Genomic DNA, 9,887 nt, shown 5'->3' with positions numbered 1-9,887 from the left:
TCTTGAAAAAGGCTATCGAGGGTACTGGCTCACAGCTGTGATTAATCTGGCTGAGTGCTGGTGCTGTAATTGTTCCCTCACATGGCTGCAGCTGAAACAGCAGTCTGTCACTAAAATAAGCGTAACCTGTTGAGTGCCTGGACCAGCGTGTAATTGCATAGAGAAGTGATAACGGGAAGTTAGGGTCCTCCCAGTGGTCACCTAGATCTAGATGACTGTGAAAAGTCAGGGAGAACCAGAGAAACATTGTCCTGAAAAGGGGGGAGGGTGTCTGTCCTTTTTAGGCAAACATTAGAATTCATTTACCTTCATCAAAATCCGCATAATAATTTCTGAGTTCAGCTCCTGTTGCATAATCCCTCCTTCTACAACCAAGATTTCTGTTGGGATAAACTTCCTATTGCCAATGATTAATAGTTTTGTCAGAGATCTTTGCATAACACTTTCCACATGAATGCCTCAAAGGGTCACTGTTCAAAGAGAAACTGAGGCCATGGTGGGGTAGCTCAGCTGGTTAGAGCGTCATCCCCATACACAAAGGTTGCGGATTGTGCGTTGCAGGTTTGATCCCTGGTCAGGGCACATACAAGAATCAACCAATGAATGCATAAATGGATGGAACAACAAGTCAATGTTTCTCTCTCTGTCACTCTAGAAATAATCATAATAAAATAAATAAATAAAAGACAAACTGAGGTATATTAAAATTGTAGAGTTCATTTGAGCATACATTAATTGGAATCGGGCAGCGCCAAACCAAAAGTGGTTAGCAGCGCTCCTTGGACGGAACCAGGGAAAGACTCTTACAGAGAAAAGGCAGAAGCAAAGCAAGGATTGGCTATCAGAAAACCTTTCAATTTGTAACCGTGAGGTATTTACAGGCTTAGGTTTGGATTTGCTTACAGAGGCCACCATGGCGTTAAAGCCACCTCAGTCTATGGCCTCTTTGTTTAATTAGTTTAGCATCACCAAACATTGAGCAGTAGGAAAACAAAATAAATAACTATCTTGTGTGTAGTACTGTTTAAAATGCTCATCATTTGTTTAAGAGCCTATGCCTTTATTATAAGAAATAGATAATAAACTATATTAACTGAGGTTGGGTACCACACAAAAAGTAGCTTTATTATGACAGAATTCAAGGGAAGACTATACACCTGACTTTGTCTTCTCTGCGTACCGTAGTCATGACTGTATTTGTTACATAGTATTATCCCCATTTGAGAATCTTTTTTTTTTTTTACATTCTCAACAGGGTTTTTTAATGAAGATAGCAAAAATGTCACCAGTACGAAGTATTCCATAAACACTTGGAAATAAGATGAATCACTCTAAAATCAACTCATAATGCATTAAGACATAGGCAAGGTCATCCCCAAAACAATAATACTCAAACTTTTTGTACGTTAGATTTTTGTTGGTTTAAAATTTATATTCCCAGACCCCATCCCCAGAAACACTCATTCAGACCATCTCCCAGAATGAGATCCAGGAATCTGCATTTTTAAGTTGATTTTTTAGAGAGAGAGAGGAAGGAAAAAAGGAAGGAAGGAAGGAAGGAAGGAAGGAAGGAAGGAAGGAAGGAAGGAAGGAAGGAAGGGAGGGAGGGAGGGAGGGAGGGAGGGAGGGAGGGAGGGAGGGAGGAAGGAAGGAAGGAAGGAAGGAAGGAAGGAAGGAAGGAAGGAAGAATGTCAGAGGCAAATACTGGCAGTGACCCCTCAGCCTGGACTAAGGGAGAGAGAGAGCCCTAATCTAACCCAAGAACTCTCCCTGCCTGGGCAGGATGGCAGATATTTCCACTGTGAAGATGGACACTTTACATCATCTTAGTTGACATCATTAAACATCTGAATTATAAATCTAACACCCCTCATTCCAATTTCTGTGGTCACTAAGCAAATTCCTCTTACAGAATTTTACTCTTCACATAGCCTGCCTTTGCTGATGGCCAAAGGCCGCCCGTATTTGGTCCCCCCCGGCCCTTTTAATAACAATCAGCTGGCAGTCATTTTGGTTTCTCCATCATTCTTTGAGTTTGGTTCATGTGACTTCACCCATGAGAAACATTCCACTCTCCACCATTCCTGAGTTGATACATTAGGTTTCTGTACTTCTAGAGCTTAGGAGCACATTCTCAACTATAACAAATTTTCCAATGAATTAAACTCTCAGACCTCCTGGGAATATGCTTGGCAATACCTGACCTCACAAATGATTCAGACCTTCCTGTTGGAGCCTCCTTGCCAAGAAGCTGTTGAGAGTGATAGAATCCACTTTTGGTGAAGGGCCTCTAGGCCATTTACAATACTAGTAAACTTTAATCAAGGGCCAGGGTAGGTTCTGATATTAGTTCCCAATGACTCTCATCAGAGCCTGAATATGCAACAGTCAAGATAGGCGTGAGAGAAGGACAAATGTCAAGTTCTCACATCAGCTGTACTGCTTATTCCAAATATGGTCACATTCTGAGGTTCCAGGTAGACATATTTTTTGGGAGGACACCACACAACCCACTATATCAGAGAAAAGGCTTCTTACCCAATGCCATGTTCCATTCAGCCATGCCCTTAGCAAATGCTGACCAAGAAACCAAGTTTTCTTTTTTAAATGGTGCTATGTGGTGACTGATGCTCAGAGGAATAGCTGAGGTTTGCAAACAGGCCTGCCAGATCACAGGGCAAACTCAAAATCAGAAGTGCTTTTCTTTATGTTCTAAATATTGAAATTATTTTTTAGTCTCTCAAACTTAAAAGGCTTTCCTGAAATACTACATTTCATTATAGTGTCAAATCTCAAGAGTTCATGCAACCAACCTTTTTGTAACTAAGAGCTTCTACATTCACTTAGGGCAGGAGATCCTGACAGCAAAGACCTTGAGAGGAACACGTGGGGGAAGTCTGCACCAGATCCTGCTCAGGAGTCCTGGTTTGTAGGGAGAGCAGTGCAATGGGCAGGCAGGTGGCAAGTAAGACAACAGAGCAGCATCAATACATTAGATGGCGATCCATGATTTGAGATTTTAGGATCTTTTAATGCAAGCTGAGAGGTCGCCCATCACCTATTCAGACAGATCATTGCCCTTTGGAATACAGCCTTCCACACCAGAATGTTCTTTTCATCCTATTTTGCTGTTATCACCAACAAGAGTAAAGAAACAATTAGAACCCTCCCTGCTGCTCGGTTATTGGAAGGAGTAATGAAGAAGACAAATAGAATGAGCTTAACATGATGTGACACCTCTAATTGAATTGTATTGCTTTTTTGTCCCATTCTTTACCTTTTAGGTCCAGACGCCCTGATATACTGTATATGCACAGAGGGAAAAACAACATTGATCTCTATACCCAATGAATTCATGCCTTTTCCCAGGTGTCACAAAAGCATTTGTATTTCTAAATCACTATTTGCACCAACCTAAGAAAAGTTTTCTTTTTAAATATGTTTTTACTGATTGTTTTAGAGAGAGAGGGAAAGAGAGAGGGAGAGGGAGAGGGAGAGGGAGAGGGAGAGGGAGAGGGAGAGGGAGAGGGAGAGGGAGAGGGAGAGGGAGAGGGAGAGGGAGGGAGAGAGAGAGAGAGAGAGAGAGAGAGAGAGAGAGAGAGAGAGAATGAGAAACATTGATCAGTTGCCTCCTGCACGCACCCGGACCAGAGATTGAACCTGCAACCTGAATATGTGTCCTGAATGGGGATCAAATTGGCCACCTTTTGGTGCACAGGATGATGCTCAACCAACTGAGCCGCACTGGCCAGGGCTAAGAAAAGTTTGTCAGGAATCCAAGATGGTGGCAGAGTAGACGGAAGCTATACTCACCTCCTCCCAGAACCAAACTGGAATTACAACTAAAATATAGAGTAATCAACCTGAAGACTAGCTGAAGAGAAGTCTTATAACCAAGAACTTACGGAAGAAGCCACATTGACACTGGTAGGAAGGGCAGAGATGTGAAAGGGCTGGCCCCAATCCCACAGGTGGCAGCTGAGATTCCGAAGGGATATCTCAGCTGTGGGGATTCCTCTGAGAAGAGTGGGGTCTAAATCCAAAGCTGAGCTTTCCAGCCCAAGCCCCAGAGCCAGAAAGAGGCACCCACATACCATCTGGCTGTGAAAATTAGCAGCGATTCTGTCTGTCAGGGAGAGATGCGAGTGACACAGGCACCCTCTGAAAGGTGCCCAAAATCTCGTTTGTAGCCATTCACTCTGGGCTCCGGCAGAAGGAGAGCAGAGCCAACTAGAGTAGCATGAAAACAGACTGAAGTGTGTGGCTCTGGGGAGAGAGCTGAAGGGACAACTACCAGGATCCTTGTGTTGAGTCACTCTCTCACACTGCAAGTGCCATCTTTCTTGGTGAAGCACCCCCCTCCATATGGCATCACCCTGGGAGAATGCAATACCCCATCCTCTGGACTCCCCGTCACCCCACCCTGTGGAGCTTGTGCCCTGCTGAACAGTTAGCTGCCTGGGCTGGAGTATAAAGATCTGGGCAGACCCAGTGGTGTCAGTAATTGAATGCCATAGCTTTGGGGCAGGGGCCATTCCTCCCAATTTCCCACACACCTGACGAGGGCCTTCCCCTTACAAGAGATCTGCTAGCCTGTCTCCAGGCTCCAGGTAGCCCTGCCCGCCCGACTCCTGGTGGCCTTGCCTTGCCAAGGTCTGGGCAGAATCTTGTCATCCACAAATAATGAGTTTTACTTCTTCCTTTCTAATTTGGATGTCTTTTATTTCTTTTTCTTTTCTGATTGCTATGGCTAGGATTTCCAATACTTTGTTGGATAAGAGTGATGAAAGTTGACATCTCTGTCTTGTTCCTGATCTTAAGGGAAACAATTTTCATTTTTTGCCCTTGAGTATGATGCTGGCTGTAGGTTTTCATATATGGTCTTTATTATATTGAGGTATGATCCTTCTATCAACCTGCATCCTCAGAATAAATCCCATTTGGTCATGGTTATGATCTTTTTAATGTGTTGCTGGATCTGGTTTGCTAATATTTTGTTGAGGATTTAAACATCTATGTTCATGAGGATATTGGCCTATAGCTGTCTTTCTTTGTAGTGTCTTTATCTGGTTTTGGAATTAGGATGATGCTTGCTCATGAAAGGAATTTAAAAGTGTTCCTTCCTCTTGAATTTTTGTGAATAGTTTGAAAAGGATAGGTGTTGGTTCTTCTATAAATGTTTGGTAAAACTCACATGTGAGAGCGGAACATCGATTGGCTGCCTCCTGCACGACCCCTACCACAGATCAAGCCCACAACCCAGGCATGTGTACTGACCAGGAATCAAACCGGCAACTTTTCAGTGCATGGAATGGTGCCCAACCAACTGAGCCACACTGGCCAGGACAAAAAGAAGGAAATCTTACTTTTTGTGACAGCAGGGATGAACCTGGAGAGGATTATGCTAAGTGAAGTAAGCCATTCAGAGAAAGACAAGTATCACATGATTTCACTTATATATGGAATCTAATGAACAAAATAAACCAGCAAACAAAATACAAACAGACCCATAGGTACATAGAACAGACTGACAGCTGTCAGAGCAGAGAGTGGTTGGGGGACTTGGTAAAAAAGGATTAAGAAAAAAAAGTCATAGACACAGACAACAATATGGTGATTACCAGTGGGAAAGGGGGGATGAGGAGAGGTAGAAGAGTATTAAGTGGGGATAAATCACTTGGGATGGTGAACACATAACACAATATACAGATGTTGTATTATAGAACTATACACCTGAAAAAAATATATAAGTTTATTAACCAATATCACCCTAATACATTCAATTAAAAAAATGTTTTTCTAACCATCCTTAAAGAGTGTATTCTTCCTAAGAACCTAATATTTACCTCATACATTCTTATGGCATCCTAAAGATATAACAAATTATTATCATCCCTCGTTTTCAGAAAGAAAAATAAAGGCATACATTGAATGGGGGTGGGGCATGATTAATCTGTAGAGAACATGAATGACTTGTCCATAGTAATAGGGTCAGTAACAGAACCAGGACTCACAACTTGTTCTCCAGGCCAAACTAAAATGTCTGCTAAAACATCTGACACAGAAGAATAAGTTAAATGACACCACTACAAAGAAATCTGAAAAATCCAGGATGTATTCCTTAGATAGGACAAATGACCTGGTGGAATCAACAAATCAGTGAAAGTAGGAGATGGGAGATGAGCAATGGCATAGGGAAAAAAAACACACACACTTAAGAGATAAAAATTAAATGCAATGTGAGGACTTTTTTTGGATAATACTTTGAAAAACAACTATTAAAATACATTTTAGGCCTGGCTGGGATGGCTCAGTGATTGAGAATGGGCCAATTAACCAGAAGGTCATGGTTCAATTCCTGGTCACAGCACATGACCAGGTTGTGGGCTCGATCCTTGATACAAGGTGTGCAGGAGGCAGTTGATCAATTATCCTCATTCTTATTTCTATCTCTCTCTCACTTTCCCTTTCTCTCTGAAATCAATAAAAATATATTTTTTTAAATACATTTTAGGAATGATCAGGAAAATCTGGATATAGACTGGCTATCAGATATTATTAAGGAATTCGTATTAATTTTGTTAAAGGTAATCATGGTGTTGTTGTTCTTTAGGAAAATGTCTTTAGTTTTTGGAATATAATGGTGTGGTGCCAGGGCTTTCTTTAAATACATTCCTTACGTAGAAAAGCTTCAGCAGGAGGCGAGTCTGCCAGGCTAAAGGGAGGGGCATGCCCACAGGCTCAGCAAATGCCATGGTCCTTAGCTTGGAAGTGACCACATCAGATTGTCATTTTACGGAGCTCACAAGCAGAGGGTGGGTTTGAAGAGGGAGGTACCAAAGAGGTGGGTCCAGAGAGGAGCCCTTAACAAGAGTCAAGATGGAAAAATGAGCAGGTCCCAACCTCGGGCAGTGGTGTTAGAAGGGACTATATACAGAAAAAGAGATAGAAAGGCAATACATTTAGAAGAGAGAAAAAAAGAGAAGGGACTCAATGATTGATTGAATATCTTTATGTCTTGCTCATCTAACAGTCCAGATTGGGACTTTGTCCTCATTTCAGACTAGCTGATGGCAGTTCTTCAATACATGACTTCCAAGGTTGCCTGAGCTGAGGCCAAGCCAGACTATAAGAAAGGGGGAAAGAGCTAAGGCCAGGGCCAGAGATTTTTTCTGAGGAGAGTGAATCAGTTGCTCCCAACATTTCTGCACATATTCCATTGGTGGAGAGCTGAGTCATGTGGCCAGACTTTGTTGCAAAGTGGGAAGTAGGAGCTGGGAAATGCAATCTCTGGTAAAGCAATCAAGATCCTCGCTACCATTCTACTTCTGAGTGAGAATGGAAAAATGGAGATTGGTGGACAGCCAGCAGTCTCCACCACTGTTTTTCTTCACTGAGTAAATGCCTTTATGAGTAACTCCTGATTCCTTTTTTTTTTTTCCCAAAACAAAGTGTCCAGCTTATTGCTAGATCAGATTAATGCTTATTTCAAATTGTGATTGTTATAAAAACTAATTAATATTAGCTTATATGATAAAATTACCATTATCCTGTTGTGTATAATGTGTTTCCTGAATTTATTGATGCTATGTTAATATTGAAATAAATAGACATTAGTAGTCAGTGCATATATTTGATATACCTTTGTTTTCTGCTTTAGGATAGTACTTAATTCTTTAAGTACGTGAGTGTGGGAAGCAAAAATAGTAAATTAGTATAATGATAAAGAGAGAAATACAGGGAAGTGTTATATGTCATTTATTAGATTACTCCCATTTATTTTTAGTGGTAGTATACATAAAATAATTTTTAAGTATAAAAAACACTTTGATAATGACTCATTTAATTACACTGTTGATTTTTCTCTTAAGCAAATTTTATATTTTATGTTTTCTTACATTAATTCTATCCTTTCCTTTCCCTTATATTTTTCTTTTCTATTTTTCTAATGTATTTTAAAAATATGTTCAAGTGTAAGATTGCTTTGTAAAAATACCTATATATTGTGTGAGATAACCATTATCACTTTCTTTCCAGTACCTTCTCATTATATAAAGAACGCTGAGAATGACATAACAGTTGCCAAAGAAACAAAAGTCATCCTGGTTATTTCTGTGCTGGGATGGCTCACGGCTTGCTGTTGCTAAAAGCAAATAAGGTATAACCAAGAAGCTGTGCTGTTGTTACTTAGTAGGAAGGAAAGTTCGGGGCATATACAAGGTTCAAGATGACCTTCAAGGAGAGAATAATGTCAGTGAACTGCCAGTCACACACAAGGGTAATAAAATGTAGAATGACAGTTAAATCTTCTTTCCCCCAGTAATTTGTGCCACCTGGTCATAAACAGAAACAGTAGCTCAAGAAATATCTCTCCTTTCACCACCAGCTATTGCCAGGTCCAACTTGGCTAATTGCTTGAGTTTCTGAAAATCAGGGACTATTTCAGAAACCTCATGAAAATAGATATGTGCAGTTTAGAGGTCAATGAAGCCAGCACTGTGCATGCCCAGATGTGACCAGGCCTCTGTCACATGAACTCTGGCAAGTTAAACAGCTGTGTCTTACCCTTTGAGGGAGCTAAGGGTGCCCCCAGAGCACCAAAACTCTGGGAGGCTCCACAGCTGACTCTTGGGAAACGGTTTAAGAACAGGTGTGAAAGATGCCCCCTAACCTGCAATGTTATCATTGCAGCTGTTGACAAGATAAAGTAAATACTCTACACCTAAACTCTCAGTGAACTTAACTTCACAGTTTATTGACTTGAATTCCCTGACAGACCATGCCAGGTGCATGAGATACACAGATTTAGGAGGCCCAGTTCAGTGAGGAAGATGGTTATGTAGATGGATGATGACAGTGCCTGGGGAACAGTGAAGGCCAGATCCTAAAGAAGGAGCTAAGATACCTGCCTGCAACTCAGCAAAGGCTCCCAACCACGAGTGCTGGAACTGTGGCAGACATGGAGCAAGAGAATTCTGCTAGCTTATGCAGAACCCAGACAACAATGAACAATCTGCATATGACTTGTGAGATAACCATCATTTTTTTTGCAGTTTCATTGGAAAAGGTAAATAATAATTTTAATGGCTACCATTTATTGAACTAGGCACTGTGCTAAACAATATACTGTCCTATATAATCCTATATAATAAAGAGGTAATAGGCAAATTGACCATCACTCCAACATACAAGATGGCCTCCCCCATGTGGTCAAAGATGGCCACCCCCATGTGGACACAAGATGGCCGCCACAAGATGGCCAGCAGGGGAGGGCAGTGGGGGGGCGAGCAGGCCAGCAGAGGAGGGCAGTTGGAGTCGACCAGGCCAGCAGGAGAGGGCAGTTAGGGGGAACCAGGCCAGCAGGGAAGGGCAGTTAGGAGCAATCAGGCTGGCAGGGGAGTGGTTAGGGGGTGATCAGGCTGACAGGCAGAAGCGGTTAGGGGCAATCAGGCAGGCAAGCAGGTGAGCGGTTGGGAGCCTGCAGTTCTGGATTGTAAGAGGGATGTCCCAGATTGGAGAGGGTGCAGGCTGCGCTGAGGGACACACAGTGCCTCACCCCCCATGCATGAATTTCATGCACCGGGCCTCTAGTGTGTGTGTGTGTGTGTGTGTGTGTGTGTGTGTGTGTGTGTGTATATATATTTGTCTGTATATATATGGTGAGGCAAAAGTAGATTTAGAGTTATTCATATGAAAAATAATACAATAATCTATAATAATAAAAGCATAATATGCTAGTTAGACCGAACATCCTTCCAGACGTCCTTCTGTCCTTCCAGACGAAGCCAGGCTGCAGGGAAGCTCAGGTTCCAGGTGCCAGAGGGAAGCCGGTGCCAGCAGCCAAGGAAAGAAAGGCCTACTCTTGCACAATTTCATGCATCAGGCCT

Source organism: Cnephaeus nilssonii (assembly GCF_951640355.1).
Source record: "Cnephaeus nilssonii genome assembly, chromosome: 1".
Lineage (NCBI taxonomy): Eukaryota > Metazoa > Chordata > Mammalia > Chiroptera > Vespertilionidae > Cnephaeus > Cnephaeus nilssonii.
The sequence above is the reverse complement of the archived record's forward strand: the minus strand, read 5'-3'. Positions refer to the sequence as shown.